The sequence below is a fragment of the Mus pahari genome, chromosome X (assembly GCF_900095145.1).
Source record: "Mus pahari chromosome X, PAHARI_EIJ_v1.1, whole genome shotgun sequence".
In the NCBI taxonomy this organism is placed as follows: Eukaryota; Metazoa; Chordata; class Mammalia; order Rodentia; family Muridae; genus Mus; species Mus pahari.
This window is the reverse complement of record NC_034613.1, coordinates 65,220,488-65,236,091: the sequence shown is the minus strand read 5'-3', so window position 1 is coordinate 65,236,091 and position 15,604 is coordinate 65,220,488. Positions and strand designations below refer to the sequence as shown.

At 39.2% G+C, this 15,604-nt stretch overlaps 1 protein-coding gene across 1 annotated transcript in view; it reads left to right on the top strand.

The window, feature by feature from the left end:
• Positions 1 to 6,699: 6,699 nt before the first annotated feature.
• LOC110313250 (claudin-34-like) overlaps positions 6,700 to 15,604 on the top strand; it is a 15,228-nt gene continuing 6,323 nt past the window's right edge. The window contains exon 1 of the mRNA XM_021187267.1: positions 6,700 to 6,836. The gene's annotated coding sequence lies outside the window, so the exon portion shown is untranslated. The remainder of the gene's footprint in view (positions 6,837 to 15,604) is intronic.

Sequence of the window (15,604 nt, the reverse complement as noted above, 5' to 3'; positions counted from 1 at the left end):
TCACTTGATATGCACTCACTGATAAGTGGATATTAGCCCAGAAACCTAGAATACTCAAGATATAATCTCCAAAACACAAGAAAATCAAGAAGAAGGAAGACCAACACGTGGATACTTAATTCCTCCCCAAAATAGGGAATAAAATACCCATGAAAGAAGTTGCAGAGACGAAGTTTGGAGCTAAGATGAAATGATGGATAATCCAGAGACTGCCCCACCTGGGGCTCCATCTCATAATCAGCCACCAAATGCAGACTGTATTGCATATGCCAGCAAGAACTTGCTGAAAGGATCCTGATATAGCTATCTATTGTGAGGCTATGCCAGTGCCTGGCAAATATAGAAGTGGATGCCCACAGTCATCTATAGGCTAGAACACAGAGACCCCAATGGAGGAGCTAGAGAAATTACCCAAGGAACTGAAGGCGCTTGCAACCCTATAGGTGGAACAACAATATGAACTAATTAGTACCCCCAGAGCTCGTGTCTCTAGCTGCATATATAGCAGAAGATGGCCTAGTCAGCCATCATTTGGAAGAGAGGCCCTTTGGTCTTGCAAATTTTATATGCCCCATACAGGGGAATACCAGGGCCAAGAAGTGGGAGTGAGTGGGCAGGGGATGAGGGTGGGAGGGAGGGTATAGGGGCCATTTGGTATAGCATTTGAAACGTAAATGAAGAAAATATCTAATAAAATTATTAAAAACATTTTTCAAAAAAAAAGAAAAAAATGTTGTTAATTTACAGAGTGTAATACTACTTATCTATTAAAAACAAAGACACCATGAATTTTGCAAACACATTGATGTCATTTTAAATGAGGTAACCCAAACCCAAAAGTACATGCATGGTATATACTTATTTATAAGTGGAAATAAACCATGAATTACAGGTTAACCATGGTACAATCCACATACCCAAAGAAACTAAATAACAAGGAGGGCCCAGGGGAGGATGCTTGAATCTTCCTCAGAACGAGAAACAAAATAGATAATGGAGGTGGATGGAAAGATGTAACTGGGTGGCAGAGGGGATGGTGAGGGGCACAGGACAAAGTGGTCATCAGGTGTAGGGAGAGCAGATGAGAGAGAGTGGAAATTAGTGGTGGGATGAGCGACCTGGAATGGAAGGAGTCTTGTCAGGGACTACTGGGGTCATTCTAGCTGAGAATCCTAGCTGTGGGGATTGTGGATCCTGAAGTGTCCACTTCCTGTACCCAGCTAGGACTCCCAGTGGAGGGATAAGGGCAGTAACCTCCCGATAAAACCTTCAACCCAAAATATGTCTTACCTATAAGATCTATAAGGACAAACATAGATCAGAGATGCAGGGAGTTACCAACCAATGTCTCTCCCAGTTGAGATCCATTCATGGGCAAGAATCAATCCTTCACACTATCAATGATACTTTGTTATGCTTGCAGACAGGAGCCTAGCAAAATTGTCTTCTGAGAGTCTCCATGGAGCAGTCAATGGAAAGATGCAGAGTCTCATAGTCAAACATTAGATGGAACTCTGGGAATCTTGTGGAAGAGTTCAGGGAAGGATTGAGAGACCTGAAAAGGATAGGGAAGCCAAAGGAAGACCAGTAGAGTCAACTAATCTTCACTCTTGTGGGTTCCCAGAGACTGAACTACCAACTCTGGAAAGCGGCTGCGGCTGCATAGGCCAAGATCATGCCCTGGCTCATTACCAAGCCCTGTGATCCCTGCTTGATTACCAAGAACCTGAGCCTGCACACTTGTTCTATCCTGTGCTGTCCGCCTGACACAGTGTTATATAGCATGATTATGAGTCACTGGCCTATCACCGCATGCCCTGCCTGCCTGCATGGCTCGTGTTCAGAGCGTGCTGAATGCTGATTGGGTCCAGGAGAAGGGGAGGGATGAGATCAGAGGACGGATGGAAAAAAACTGAATGATCCCTGAGAGAAAGACGGAAGCTGTTTGAAACCTACCTTGGCGTACGTGTTGTTCTTTCCAGGTCTCTGCCGGTTGGAGTTCAGGGTTGCAGCAACCAACCAAAGAGCAAATATGGACTGAACATAGGCCCCCTGTACATAACTAGCAGACACAGAGCTTGGTCTTCATTCAGGTTCCCCCAACAACTCTAGTGTGGTCTGTCCTGAATCTGTTGCCTGCCTATAGAAACCTGGTATAATGGTCCTCTGAGAGGGTCCAACTGAAGTGAAGACTTCTGTTTTTTTTGAAACGTAGTTGTGTCACATGATGTTTTCTGGAAGTTGCCTTGTGAGAGAAAGTTTTGCTGATGCAGACATATGAGAGGGCATGTGTTGTTTTGCAGGACCAGATGCTTGAGAGAGTAATAAACTGTAAGAGGCCTCTCTTGCATTGTGACGCAACAGAATGCTTTACTGGTCTTCAGGGGTATGACTTCCTCCACTGGGTTTCATTGGTCTTTACTGGTCTTCTTTGGTTATATAATGTTTTGCTGATATTCACTGGCTATAAAATACATCACTGGTTTCACTTTTTTACTGTTTTTGGCTATTCTTTGCTGGTCTTCACTTTGTAGACAGAAATGCACCAAATAACTTCTAGTAGTATTCCAGCTGATTCTGGCTGCTTCCACTGATTCATGACAATTTGGTGGAAACTTGTGATTTCTTCTGGACTGAGATGCTGTTACTGATGCATTCTTGTCATTTTCTTTTGAACTGGACTACTGGTATCCTTACAATAAAGAGTGGCATTACCCCAAAAGAACTACTACTAAACTGGTCCACAACCATGTTTTCCTATTAACCATCTTTCTCCCCGACCTCTGGTCAGTGGCCTAGAGGGGGGTAGAATCATTTATGAACCCTAAATAAGGTAGGTTTAGAGAAAAACCTTAGCCTACAGGTTATACCCTACATGATTTAGGCATAATGGGTAACTTTTTTCTAATTTAGTAGAGGAAAAGGCAAGTTTTGATGGGTTGGCAAGGTTGTTTAAGGAGGTAGGCAAAATAGCAGCAACTGTGGCTGGGTGGTCTCATGCCTTGCTAATGGAGGACATTTTATGGTATTACTTCATAATCTTCACACATGATATTTTGAAAATATTTGGGGGCAAATTTGAAAACTCAAAAGGTTCACTCAATTCTTCTGTGTTAGAAAGGATTGCAAAGTTGCCTATGCACTTAAAGAGTTTGAGGATGGATATAGAAGTGCTTGGAAAGCAAAAAGAGAAAGTGGGAAGAGAACAACAGAGTATATATAGGCTTTGTGTCAGAAACTGAGAATATACTGTACAATGACAGAGGGAAGCAAACTATGCTCCATGTACTTACTGCCAGGTGCCCAGAACACCTCTGTGAGACAAGGGGCTGGGAAGAACAGAAGCAGTGCATTAGTGTTGAGCCAAGTGTACTGCTAGAGCATTTGCTTGGGGCGACACAGGCCCCTTCAGTCTTCACAGTCTTTGTGCAGCATATGCCTGCTAATGATAGTGGTCATGCTTATAATGAGTTGACAGGACATCCAAGTAAAATGCTAGATTTAAAGCATTTTAAAAATGTTATTGTAGTGTATGGTTTGCATTCTTCATTTGTTAAAGAAATGTTAAGTAAATGGGCTACATACCATAGAGTTAATCACTGAGACTGGAAGGGATTAGTGTCAGATGTGCTAGAAGCTGGTCAACAATTACAATGGTTATCATGGTGGAGGAGGAACAAAGATACAAAAATAGAACAATGTAAACAATGTAATTTAACAAGGGGGATAAATGTTGCTAAAGGTCAACTGTTTGGTGAAGGGCATTATGCTGACCTACAAGATCAAGTCTAATCTGTTTTTTTTGTTGTTGTTGTTTAGAGCTTGGGATTATGATTGAGGATCTGGGGGAAAGATCCTCCCACTTTTAATAAGGCAATAAAGGGTTCTGCAGGATTCTTTATTGACTTTTTATAGAAATTGTGTTCAGTTGTAAATAGAGCCATATTAGACCCTAAAGACATTGGTACAAAGGGCCACGATAGACAAGTAGATAAGAGACAACTGGTATTGTTTCTCAAGAGCATCATGCCAATCATAACTAGTCTTGCAATGCTTTACTGGTCTTTCTGGCCATGCAACAGTTTGGTGGTTTTGCTTCTCCCTTGGTCTTCATTGGCCTAGCAACGCTTTGGTGGTCTTCACTCACTGGGTTTTGCTGCTCTTCACATTGTAGAGAAAGGCACTGAAGAACTTCTGCTGATATTCTGACTGATTCTGGCCAATTCTGCTGATTTATGATGATTTAGAGGCACCTGTGGTTTCTGTTGGATTGTGTCACTTCTATTGAATTGTATTTGTTGTTTGCTACTGAACTAGGCTGCTGGTACCCTGAAAGAAAAACAGAGAGTAGAATTGCCATAAAGAACTACTACTAAGCAGATCCTACAACCCCCTTTTTCTACTAACATTCTTTCTCTCCTACCTCTAGATGGTAGGCTAGAAGGGAAGATGAAGCATTTAAGAGCCCTAAATCAAATTAGTTTAGAAAAAAATCTAAGCCTATTTCCACATAGTAACCAATGGAAAGAGATGTAGAGACTCAGTCAAACATTAGATGGAGTTCTTGAAGTCTTGTGGAAAAGTTGGGGTAAGGATTGAGGGACCAAAAGAGGACAGGGATGCCACAAGACCAACAGAGTCAACCAACATGGATCCTTGGGGGCTCCCAGAGACTGAATCATCAACCAAAAAATGAGCATGGGCTGGACCTAGGCCCCCTGCAAACATGTAACAGAAGAGTAGTTTGGCCTTTTTAAAAAATTAGATGTTTTCTTTATTTATATTTCAAATGTTATTCCCTTTCCTGGTCCCCCCTCCCCGGAAAACCTCCTACCCCTTCCCCCTCCCCCTGCTCACCAACCCACTCACTCCTGCTTCCTGGTCCTGGCATTCCCCTACACTGGGGCATTGAGCCTTCACAGGACCAAGGGCCTCTTCTCCCACTGATGACCAACAAGGCCATCCTCTGCTACATATGCAGCTGGAGCACAAGAATCAAGTTACAAACACACTTTCCATTCTTTGGATATATTATACCTAGTGACCCTCCTTCACCTAATGGAAGCCCAATGAAAGCCCAATGATCAAGGGCAAAAGCATTCAACCCTCTGAGCAGCTATCCTGGTGCAAAGCCCCTTTCACTTCATAGTTGCATGGCCTGAGAAAATGATTTGGAACTTCTAAACTGATATGTTCTTCATTATAATTGAAGGTGAGCCATTGTGAGATCAATGACTCATGTACTTGGAACCCAGGCCCTGTGCAGACAATGCATGTAAGCATGGAGTATAGTTCTCCTTCTTGAAGGGAATATGATCTAGGATGCCTGGTGACTATCTGAAACTATACATACATAGTGTTTTAATAATGGAAGGTAATTAATGTATCTTTTTTTTTTCTATTGTGACAGGTATCTAGTAGTCAGGGTAGAAATGTAAGTAAGCATATAACAGAATATTTAAAAAAAAAGCTACATCTACATAGTCACTATTTTCATACGTTTGCTGTTGTAGTTTAAATGAGAAGGGTCCCACATAGGCTCACATATTTTAATACTTGGTCCATAAAATGTGGTGGTCTTTAAGGAAAGTAGTGTAAACTTTAGGAGCCTTGCTGAGGCAAGTCACTCATCCATCCATGCCCTGTTTTTGAGGGAATAGAGAGTTCATAGCTTTGTCCAGTTTTAGTTTGGTATCTCTGGGAAATAGATTGAGGTCTCATTTTCCTGCCTGACCTGGTTTCCTGCCATCATTTTTTCCCTGCCAATTTGGAATGTACATTTGCAAACATAAGCCCAAATCATCTCTAACTTCTATAAGATTATCATAGTATTTTATCACAGCAATAGAAAAGTAACTGATACAAGTATTTAGCAAAATTATTGTGCCTGAAATACTAGTGCCCTGGAGTCAGAGAGGGGATGAGTTCAAGTTCAAGGTCACCATGATGTAGATGTAGAAACTGTCTTAAAAGCAAAACAAAAACTAAGAAAAATACCATATGGCTAGTAATTTCATCATTCCTTATTTTCCTTAACTTCTGTTAAGTCTCCACTTATCCCTTTCCTTTTATATATTTTTAGAACTAAAATTGAGCTAATTATATAATTTTAAAATGAATTATTCATTAAGCAACAATGAGACACATTCTTCAATGTTTCAACATAATGTGTAACTGTATAATACTCTGTTACCATGATCTATAGTGGTATACTGAAGGAGTTTTCTACATGTGATATGGGTTATTTTTCCTTTAATCCCAGCTATTATCTTATTGGCTGTTATATACCCCAGGATGTTTGTGAACATCTCTGATGAATTAACCAAGATTTATACCAGTGTGTTGATTCCACTTCTGCCAGCACCTGGATATATACATGGCAATGACTCTTCTAAAATGTCACAACTTCCGATTACAGGGTTAGAAACTATGCCTCAAAGAGAATAAAACAAGGTAGGGACAACAGACATGGATGAATCAGTCAGATAGGACTTGACTATGAGCAAGCAAACACTAGTAAACACATTGCACCCTGCAAATATTGTATAAAAAAACATATGAAAAATTGAAAACTTTGTGTGATTAGCCCCCAAAGTGTCATTGTACTCCTACACTAATGGCTTGGAAGATGATCTCAGTGAGTGTTGGAATTTGATGACACAATAAAGGTCTCAGAACCCCCAGTTAGGCTAGTTACTGCACAGTTGACTGTAAAGTCATTTACCAGCCTTGAAAGACACTAGGGAGGCTGTATTCTCCTTAGCACTACTGGTACGGCTATCTCCACTTTCTGTCACATAACAGGCCCACAAATTCACTTGGAGACAGCATCATAGGCAAGTAGAGGCTCCATCCATCTTTGTTGTATATGTAATTAATATTGGTAAATATGATAGTGGAATTTTTGACTGACTTTGGAAAAGTAGGTTCATGGCTATATGTATATTTGCAGTGATGTGGAAATGTCACCACTGTTCATATGCCTCAGCTGAAATGCTGTCCTCATTGAATGTCATCTAACATTTCTCACTGTTCTGGCTGCTAGAAAAAAGCCGGTATACTGTTCCCGTCTGGATTTGACTACACCAGGATCCATTTTAGTGAAATCACATATTGATTGATCTTTGGGGCTGGTATATTAGTATAATGTATATAAGTCAGACCCATTTACCACTCATCTGAAAATTTCTCTCCTGGAATCTACAAGTAGGGATCATACTATCACCTGCATCTGTATGTTTAGTCTCTAAGTTACCATGGTATTATCATTTCAATATAGCCTGCATCTGCAAAAGGCTCATATGTAATTGTGAATGCTGACTTGAAAGGATCTGGACACTTAAGTAAAGGGGATGTTGGGTAGGGAGTAGTTCCTATGGAATGTGCCTATGAAGACTGTTCCTCATGTCTACTTGCTTGTCTGTCTCTGAAAATGAATTTTCTGTTGGTAAATTACTATAGGATATAGTCTCAACTCTAGTGTGTGGTTGATATATCCAGCAATACTCTATTAAATAAAACTTATTTTCCCTATTATAGCAGGTATAAATTCCAAATAACTGTTTGGTTAGGAATCAGACACTATGTCTATCTCATCTTTTCTGTATGTATGTACATTTTAACTTATGCAGGCCTTACACATGCTACCACAGTCTCTGTAAGTTCATGTATGCATCAGCACTGTTGTGTATACAAGATGCTGTTTTCTTGGATTCATCCATCACCTCTAGCTCTTAAAAATCCTTCTGACTCCTCTTCTACATAGATTCCTGAACTATGTGGGGAGGGGGTTTTATAAAGACATCCAATTTAGTGTGAATGCTCCAAAGTCTTTCATTCCTGTGCATTGTTCCATTTATAATCTCTGTATTATTACCATTTACCTCAAAAAGCTTTTTGGTGAATGTTGAGTGAGATACTGATCTATCTGCATAACATTATATAATTAGGAGTCATTTTATCACTGAATGGTAATAAGAGATTTTATTTCAGGCCTGTGACCTTATCCTAGGTTTTTGCTAGGGGTGTAAAATATGGGTCCTTTTTCATAGAGTGAGTTTTAAATCCAACAAAGAGTTGTTATCCATACAACATTTGTGTAACTATTATATCAGTATACTTTAAAAACATGTTTCTACTGTATGTCTTGGGATTTGAAGCTGGATGAAATTGATGATTGCTTTCTTTTCTGATAGCATGCAAAGTACCTTCTAGCTAGGCAGTATGGTTGAATCTTACAAGTCTGATGATTTAAGTAAGTGGTGTGTTCAAGAATAGGACCTTACTGCCAGGTTATAGAAAGTTATCAGAAGTCTTGGCAGTGATTTTGGGGTCTATGAAAAACTTTTGCACAATGGCTCAACAAAACATAATCCATTTGTGGCACTGGATGCTTTACTTTGTGGCATAAAGTATATAATTGAGATATTGTTTCTTCCATTATAAGTGACTTTTTAAAAAATTTGTCAAATATGTATATTTTAGGAATCTTCTCCAGCAGTAGGTTTCCATAATTTTTTCAAATATGCATTAGTGTTATCATGTCTCCCTGATCCTTTAAAGTGCCCTTTACCCTTGCTTAACATCCCTCTCTCCATTTAATCTTTCTATTCTAGTTTCCCCTTTACCTCTTAACGACATTCTTCTCCATTTCCCTTTCCTTTGGGGATAATCTTCTCTTTCCTTGACCCAAGCAGGCTACCTAATCATTGTGATTATTCTAATTCAAATGCACTCTTTTCATCTTTTGTTTTTGTTCTACTAATGTGAGTAAACAACATTATGTAGGCAACTGTTATGAAATAAAGAATTTAAATGAGGTCACAGCTTACAGTTTCAGAGGCTTAGTCCATTATCATCATGGCAGGGAGCATGCAGGATATGTGACAATGGAGTAGTGCCAGCTACATCCTGATCCACAGGCAGAGAGGGAGAGGGATGGAGAGGGAGAGGGGGAGGAAGAGAGGGGAAGGAAGAGGGGGGAGGGGAGGGGAAAGGAAAGAGAGAAGAGGAGGGAGAGAGATGAAGGAAAAGAGAGAGAGATATGAAGGGAAAGAGAGAGAGACACACACACACAGAGACACACAGAGACAGAGAGACAGAGAGACTGCCTGGCTTTTGAAACCTCAAAGCCCATCTCCAGCAACCCACTTCCTCCAATAAGTCCACATCAACTCCAACACAACCACACTTCTTAAACCTTCTAATTCTTTTAAATAGTTTCACTCCCTGGTGACTAAGGATTAAACTATATAAGCCTATGGTGCCCATTATTATTTGAACTTCTACACATATATATCTACAGCTTAAAACCAAATACATACATAAGGGAAAAATGTGCAATAGTTGTCTTTTGAGGTTTGACTCATCTCACTTATGATAATATATTTCTAGCTCCTACCAAGCAAACTTCATAATCTTATTTTGCATAATGGCTGCATACCATTCCATTGTGTAAATTTACCACATTTTCATTATCCATTTATCAGTTAATGGACATCTATGCTGCTTCCAAGAACAGTCTATTAGGAACATGGATTACAGGAGTCTATGTAGGAAGAGTAGAGTGCTTTGGGGATATGTTCAAGAGTGGTAAAGCTGGAAATTGTGATAGACTAATTTTTCAGATTTTTGAGGAATGACCAACTGAATTATAGGAGCTGTACCAGTTTTAATTCCCATCAGGAATGAGTAAGTGTTCCCTTCCCTACAGCATTACTGGTATATGATCTCATTTGTTTTATTGGTATTAGGTTTTCTAACTAGAGTAAGGTGTAATCTCAAAGTAGTTTTAATCTGAACTTCCTTGATGACTAAAAATGCTGAACACTTTTTAAGTATTTGAGAGCCATTCATGTTTCATCTTTTGAGGATTCTGCATAGATCTGTGTCTATTTTTCAGTCGGGTTATTTGTTTTCTTGATGTCACTTTTAGCTTTATGAGAATTCTCCTAATTAATTTTGATAGCTGCTGCACAAATATACAATCTTAGCAAGTGTGAATGAGGACTTTCTTTTCCTCACATTCCCTATACACACTTCAGCATTGGTTGTCAGTTTTGTTGATCTTTGGCATTCTCACTGGAATGAAGGTGAAGTATCAAAGATGTTTTGATTTGCATTTCCCCAGTTGCTAGGAATAGTGAACAGTTTTTGAGATATTATTTGGCCACTATTTTTCTTCTTTTGTAAACTCTCTTTAGATTCTTGGTCCAGTATTTGAATGAGTCTTTTGGTCTTTTTTTTTGTTTTTATTGGATATTTGCTTTATTTATTTTCCTTACTCAAATGTTATCCCCTTTCCTGATTTCCCTCCCTCCTGGAAACACCCTATAATATCCTCCCTCCCCCTGCTTCTATGGGAGTGTTCCTCCACCCACCCACCCAATCCCACCTCCCTGCCCTCAATTTCCATACACTGGGGAACAAGGACCTCTATGTCCATTGATACATGACATGGGGATCCTCTGCTACTTATACAGCTAGAGCCATGTGTATTCCTTTGTTAACGGCTTAGTCCATGGATGTTCTGGGGGGTCCGATTGGTTGATATTGCTGTTCTTCCTATGGGGTTGCAACCCCCTTCAACTCCTTAAGTCCCTTCTCTAACTCCTCTATTAGGGACCCCGTGCTCAGTCCAATGGACGGCTGCTAACATTCACCTCTATTTGTAAGGCTCTGGCAGGACCTCTCGGGAGACAGCCATATCAGGCTCCTTTCAACATGTACTTCTTGACATCTACAATAGTGTCTGTCTGGGTTTGGTAACTATATATGGGATGAATCCCCAGGTGGGACAGTCTCTGGTTGGCCTTTCCTTTAGTCTAGGCTCTACACTTTATCTCGGTATTTGCTCCTGTCAGTATTTTGTTCTCCTTCTAAGAAGGACTTAAGTATCTACACTTTGGTTTTCCTTCTTCTTGTGCTTCATGTGGTCTGTGAACTGTATCCTGGTTATTTGGAGCTTTTGGGCTAGTATCCACATATCAGTGAATGCATATGAAGTATTTTCTTTTGGGTTAGAACACTCAGGATGATATTTTCTAGTTCTGTCCATTTGCCTAAAAACTTCATTAATTCATCATTTTTAATAGTGTAATAGTACTCCATTGTGTAAATGTACCACATTTTCTGTATCCATTCCTGTGTTGGAGAGCATCTGGGTTCTTTCCAGCTCCCAGCTATTATAAATAAGGCTGCTATAAACATAGTGGAGCATGTGTCCTTACTACATGTTGCAGCATCTTCTGATTATATGCCCAGGAGTGGTATTGTTGGGTCCTCAGGTAATACTATGTTTAATTTTCTGAGGAACTGCCAAACTGATTTCCAGAAGGGTTGTACCAGCTTGCAATCCCACCAGAAATGGAAGAATGTTCCTCTTTCTCCACATCCTTGCCAGCATCTTCTGTCAGTTGAGTTTTGATCTTAGCCATTCTGACTGGTGTGTTGTGGAATCTCAGGATTGTTTTGATTTGCATTTCCCTAATGNCTAAGGNTGTTGAAATTTTCTTTAGGTGCTTCTCAGCCATTCAAGATTCCTCAGTTGAAACTTCTTAGTTTAGCTCTTTACCTCATTTTTTAAATAGGGTTATTTGGTTCTCTGGAGTTTAACTTCATGAGTTCTTTGTATATATTAGATATTAGCCTTCTATCAGATGTAGTATTTGTAAAGATCTTTTTTCAATTTATTGATTGCCTTTTTGTCTTATTGACAGAGACCTTTGACTTACACAAACTTTGCAATTTTATGAGTGCCCATTTGTCAATTTTTTTTAATTACTAGATATTTTCTTCATTTAAATTTTAAATTATTAGATATTTTCTTCATTTACATTTCATGATCTTACAGCATAAGCCATTGCTGTTCTGTTCAGGAATTTATCCCCCTGTGGCCATATGTTTGAGGTTCTTCCCCATTTTCCCCTCTATAAGTTTCAGTGTATCTGGTTTTATATGGAGGTCTTTGATCAACTTGAGCTTGATGTTTGTACAGTAGATAAGAAAGGATCAATTTAAAAATTTCTAAATAGAACAGCAATGGCTTGTGCCGTAAAATCAAGAATTGACAATAGGACCTCATAAAATTGCTAAGCTTCTGTAAGGCAAAAGACACTGTCAACAAGACAAAAAGGCCACCAACAGGTTGGGAAAGGAGTTTTACCAATCCTAAATCTGATAGAGGACTAATATCCAATATATAAAAAGAGCTCAGGAAACTGGACTCCAGAAATTCAAATAATCCCATTAAAAATGGGGTACAGAGCTAAACAAAGAATTCTCAACTGAGGAATACCGAATGGCTGAGAAACACCTGAAAAAAATGTTCAACATCCTTAGTCATCAGGGAAATGCAAATCAAAACAACACTGAGATTCCATCTCACTCCAGTCAGAATGGTTAAGATTAAAAATTCAGGTGACAGCAGATGCTGGCAAGGTTGTGGAGAAAGAGGAACACTCCTCCATTGCTGGTGGGATTGCAAGCTTGTACAACAACTCTGGAAATCAGTCTGGCGGTTCCTCAGAAAATTGGACATAGTACTACTGGAGGACCCAGCAATTCATCTTCTGGGCATATACTCAGAAGATCTTCCAACTGGTAATAAGGACACATGCTCCACTATGTTCATAGCAGCCTTATCCCTCAATAGAGGAATGGATACAGAAAATGTGGTACGTTTACACAATGAAGTACTACTCAGCTATTAAAAATGATGAATTTATGAAATTCTTGGGCAAATGGATGTATCTGGAGGATATCATCCTGAGTGAGGTAACCCAATCACAAAAGAAGTCACTAGATATGCACTCACTGATAAGCAGATATTAGCCCAGAAACTTAGAATACCCAAGATACATTTTGCAAAACACCAGAAAACCAAGAAGGAAGACCATCGTGTGGATACTTCATTCCTCCTTAGAATAAGGAACAAAATACCCATGAAAGGATATAGGTACAGAGACAAAATTTAGCACTAAGATGAAAGGATGGACTATCCAGAGACTACCCCATCTGGGAATCCATCCCAACATCAGCCACCAAATCCCGATACTATTGCACATGCCAGCAAGATTCTGCTGAAGGGACCCTGATATAGCGGCCTCTTGTGAGGCTATGCCAGTACCTGGCAATCACAGAAGTCGATATTCACAGTCAGCTATTGGATGGAAAACAGGGCCCCAATGGAGGAGCTAGAGAAAGTACCCAAGGAGCTGAAGGGGGCTGCAACCCTGTAGGTGGAACAACAATATGAAGTAACCAGTACCCCCTGAGCTTGCGTCTCTAGCTGCATATGTAGCAGAAGATGGCCTAATCGGCCATCATTGGGAAGAGAGGACTCTTGGTCTTGCAAACTTTATATGACCAAGCATAGGGGAAGGCCAGGGTCAGGAAGTGGGAGTGGGTGGGTAGGGGAGCAGGGGTGGGCGGATGGTGTAGGGAACTTTCGAGATAGCATTTGAAATGTAAATAAAGAAAATATCTAAAAAATAAAAGAATGGATCAATTTGCATTTTTCTACATGCCCTTCCACTTGAAACAGCACCATTTGTTACAAATTCTGTCTTTTTTCCACTGAATGATTTTAGCTCCTTTATTAAAGATCAAGTGACCATATGTGTGTGGGTTCATTTCTGGGTCTTCACTTCTATTCCATTGATCTTCCAGCCTTTCTCTGTACCAATACCATGCATTTTTTTTAATCACTATTGCTCTGCAGTACAGCTTGAGGTCAGTGATGGTGATTTCCCCCATAACTTCTTTTATTGTTGAGAATAGTTTTCCCTATCCTGGGCTTTTGTTATTCTAAATTAATTTGCAAATTTCTGTTTCTAACTCTATGAAGAATTGAGTTGGAATTTTGATGGGGATTGCCTTGAAGCTGTAGATTGTTTTGGCAAGATGGCCATTTTACTATGTTTATTCTGCCAATCCAATAGCATTGGAGATATTACCACCTTCTGAGATCTTTTTCGATTTCTTCAGAGACTCGAAGTTCTTGTCATATAGAACTTTCACTTCCTAGATTAGAGTCATACCAATGCATGCAATATTATTTGTGGAGTATCATTTCCCTAATTCCTTTCTCAGCCTGTTTATCCTTTGAGTAAAAGAATGCCACTGATTTGTTTGAGTTAATTTTATATCTAGACACGTTGCAGACATTGTTTATCAGCTTTAAAAGTTCTCTGGTAGAATTTTTGGGTTACTTAAATATACTATCATATCATCTGCAAATAGTGATATTTTGACTTCTTCCTTTCCATTTTGTATCCCTTTGACCTCCTTTTGTTGTCTAATTGCTCTAGCTAGGACTTCAAATACTATATTGAATAGGTAAGGAAAGAGAGGCAGACTTGTCTAATCCCTGATTTTAGTGGGTTTGCTTTAAGTTTCTAACATTTAGTTTGATGTTGGCTACTAGTTTGATATATATTGCTTTTACTATGTTTAGGTATGTACCTTAAATTCCTGATCTTTCCATGACGTTTAACATGAAGGGATGCTGAATTTTGTCATCCGATTTTCAGCATCTAATGAAATGAACATGTGGTTTTATCTTTGAGTTTATGTAGTGGATTACATTGATGGATTTTTGTATATTGAACCATCCCTGAATCCCTGGAATGAAGTGTACTTAATCTCGATGAATGATCATTTTGATGTGTTCTTGGGTTCAGTTGGAAAGAATTTTATTAAGTATTTTTACATCAATGTTCATAAGGGAAATTGTTCTGAAGTTCTCTTTTTTCATTTGATCTTTGTGTGGGTTAGGTTTAAGCATAGTTGTGGCTTCTTAGAATGAATTTGGTAGTGTACCTTCTCTTTCTATTTTGTGGAATAGTTGGAAGAGTATTGGTATTAGGTCTTCTTTAAAGGTCTGATAGAATTTTCCACTAAACCCATTTGGTCCTTTTTTGTTGTTGTTGTTGTTGTTATTGTTATTGCTGTTGTTGGGAGACTATTAATGGCTGTGTCTATTTCTTTAGGGGTTATGGGACTGTTTTGATGGTTTATATAATCTTGTTTTAACTTTGGCACCTTGTATGTATCTAGAAAATTGTACATTTCATTAAGCTTTTCCAATTTAGTTGAGTATAAGCTTTTGTAGTAGCATCTTATGAATTTTTGAATTTCCATGGTTTCTGTTGTTATGTCTCCCTTTTCATTTCTGATTTTATTAATTTGGATACTGTCTCTGTGCACTCTGGTTAGTTTGGCTAAGTGTTTATTTACCTTGTTGATTTTCCCAAAGAACCAGCTCCTGGTTTTGTTGATTATTTTATAGTTATTTTCATTTCTTTCTTTCTTTCTTTTTTTAGTTTTTTATTAGATATTTTCTTCATTTACATTTCAAATGCTATCCCAAAAGTCCCCTATACCAACCTCCGCCTTGCTCCCCTACCCACTCACTCACACTTCTTGGCCCTGGTTTTCCCCTGTATGGGTCATATAAAGTTTGCAAGACCAAGGGGCCTCTCTTTCCAATGATGGCCAACTAGGTCATCTTCTGCTACATATGCAGCTAGAGACACGAGCTCTGGGGGTACTGATTAGTTCATATTGTTGTTCCACCTATAGGGTTGCAGACCCCTTCAGCTCC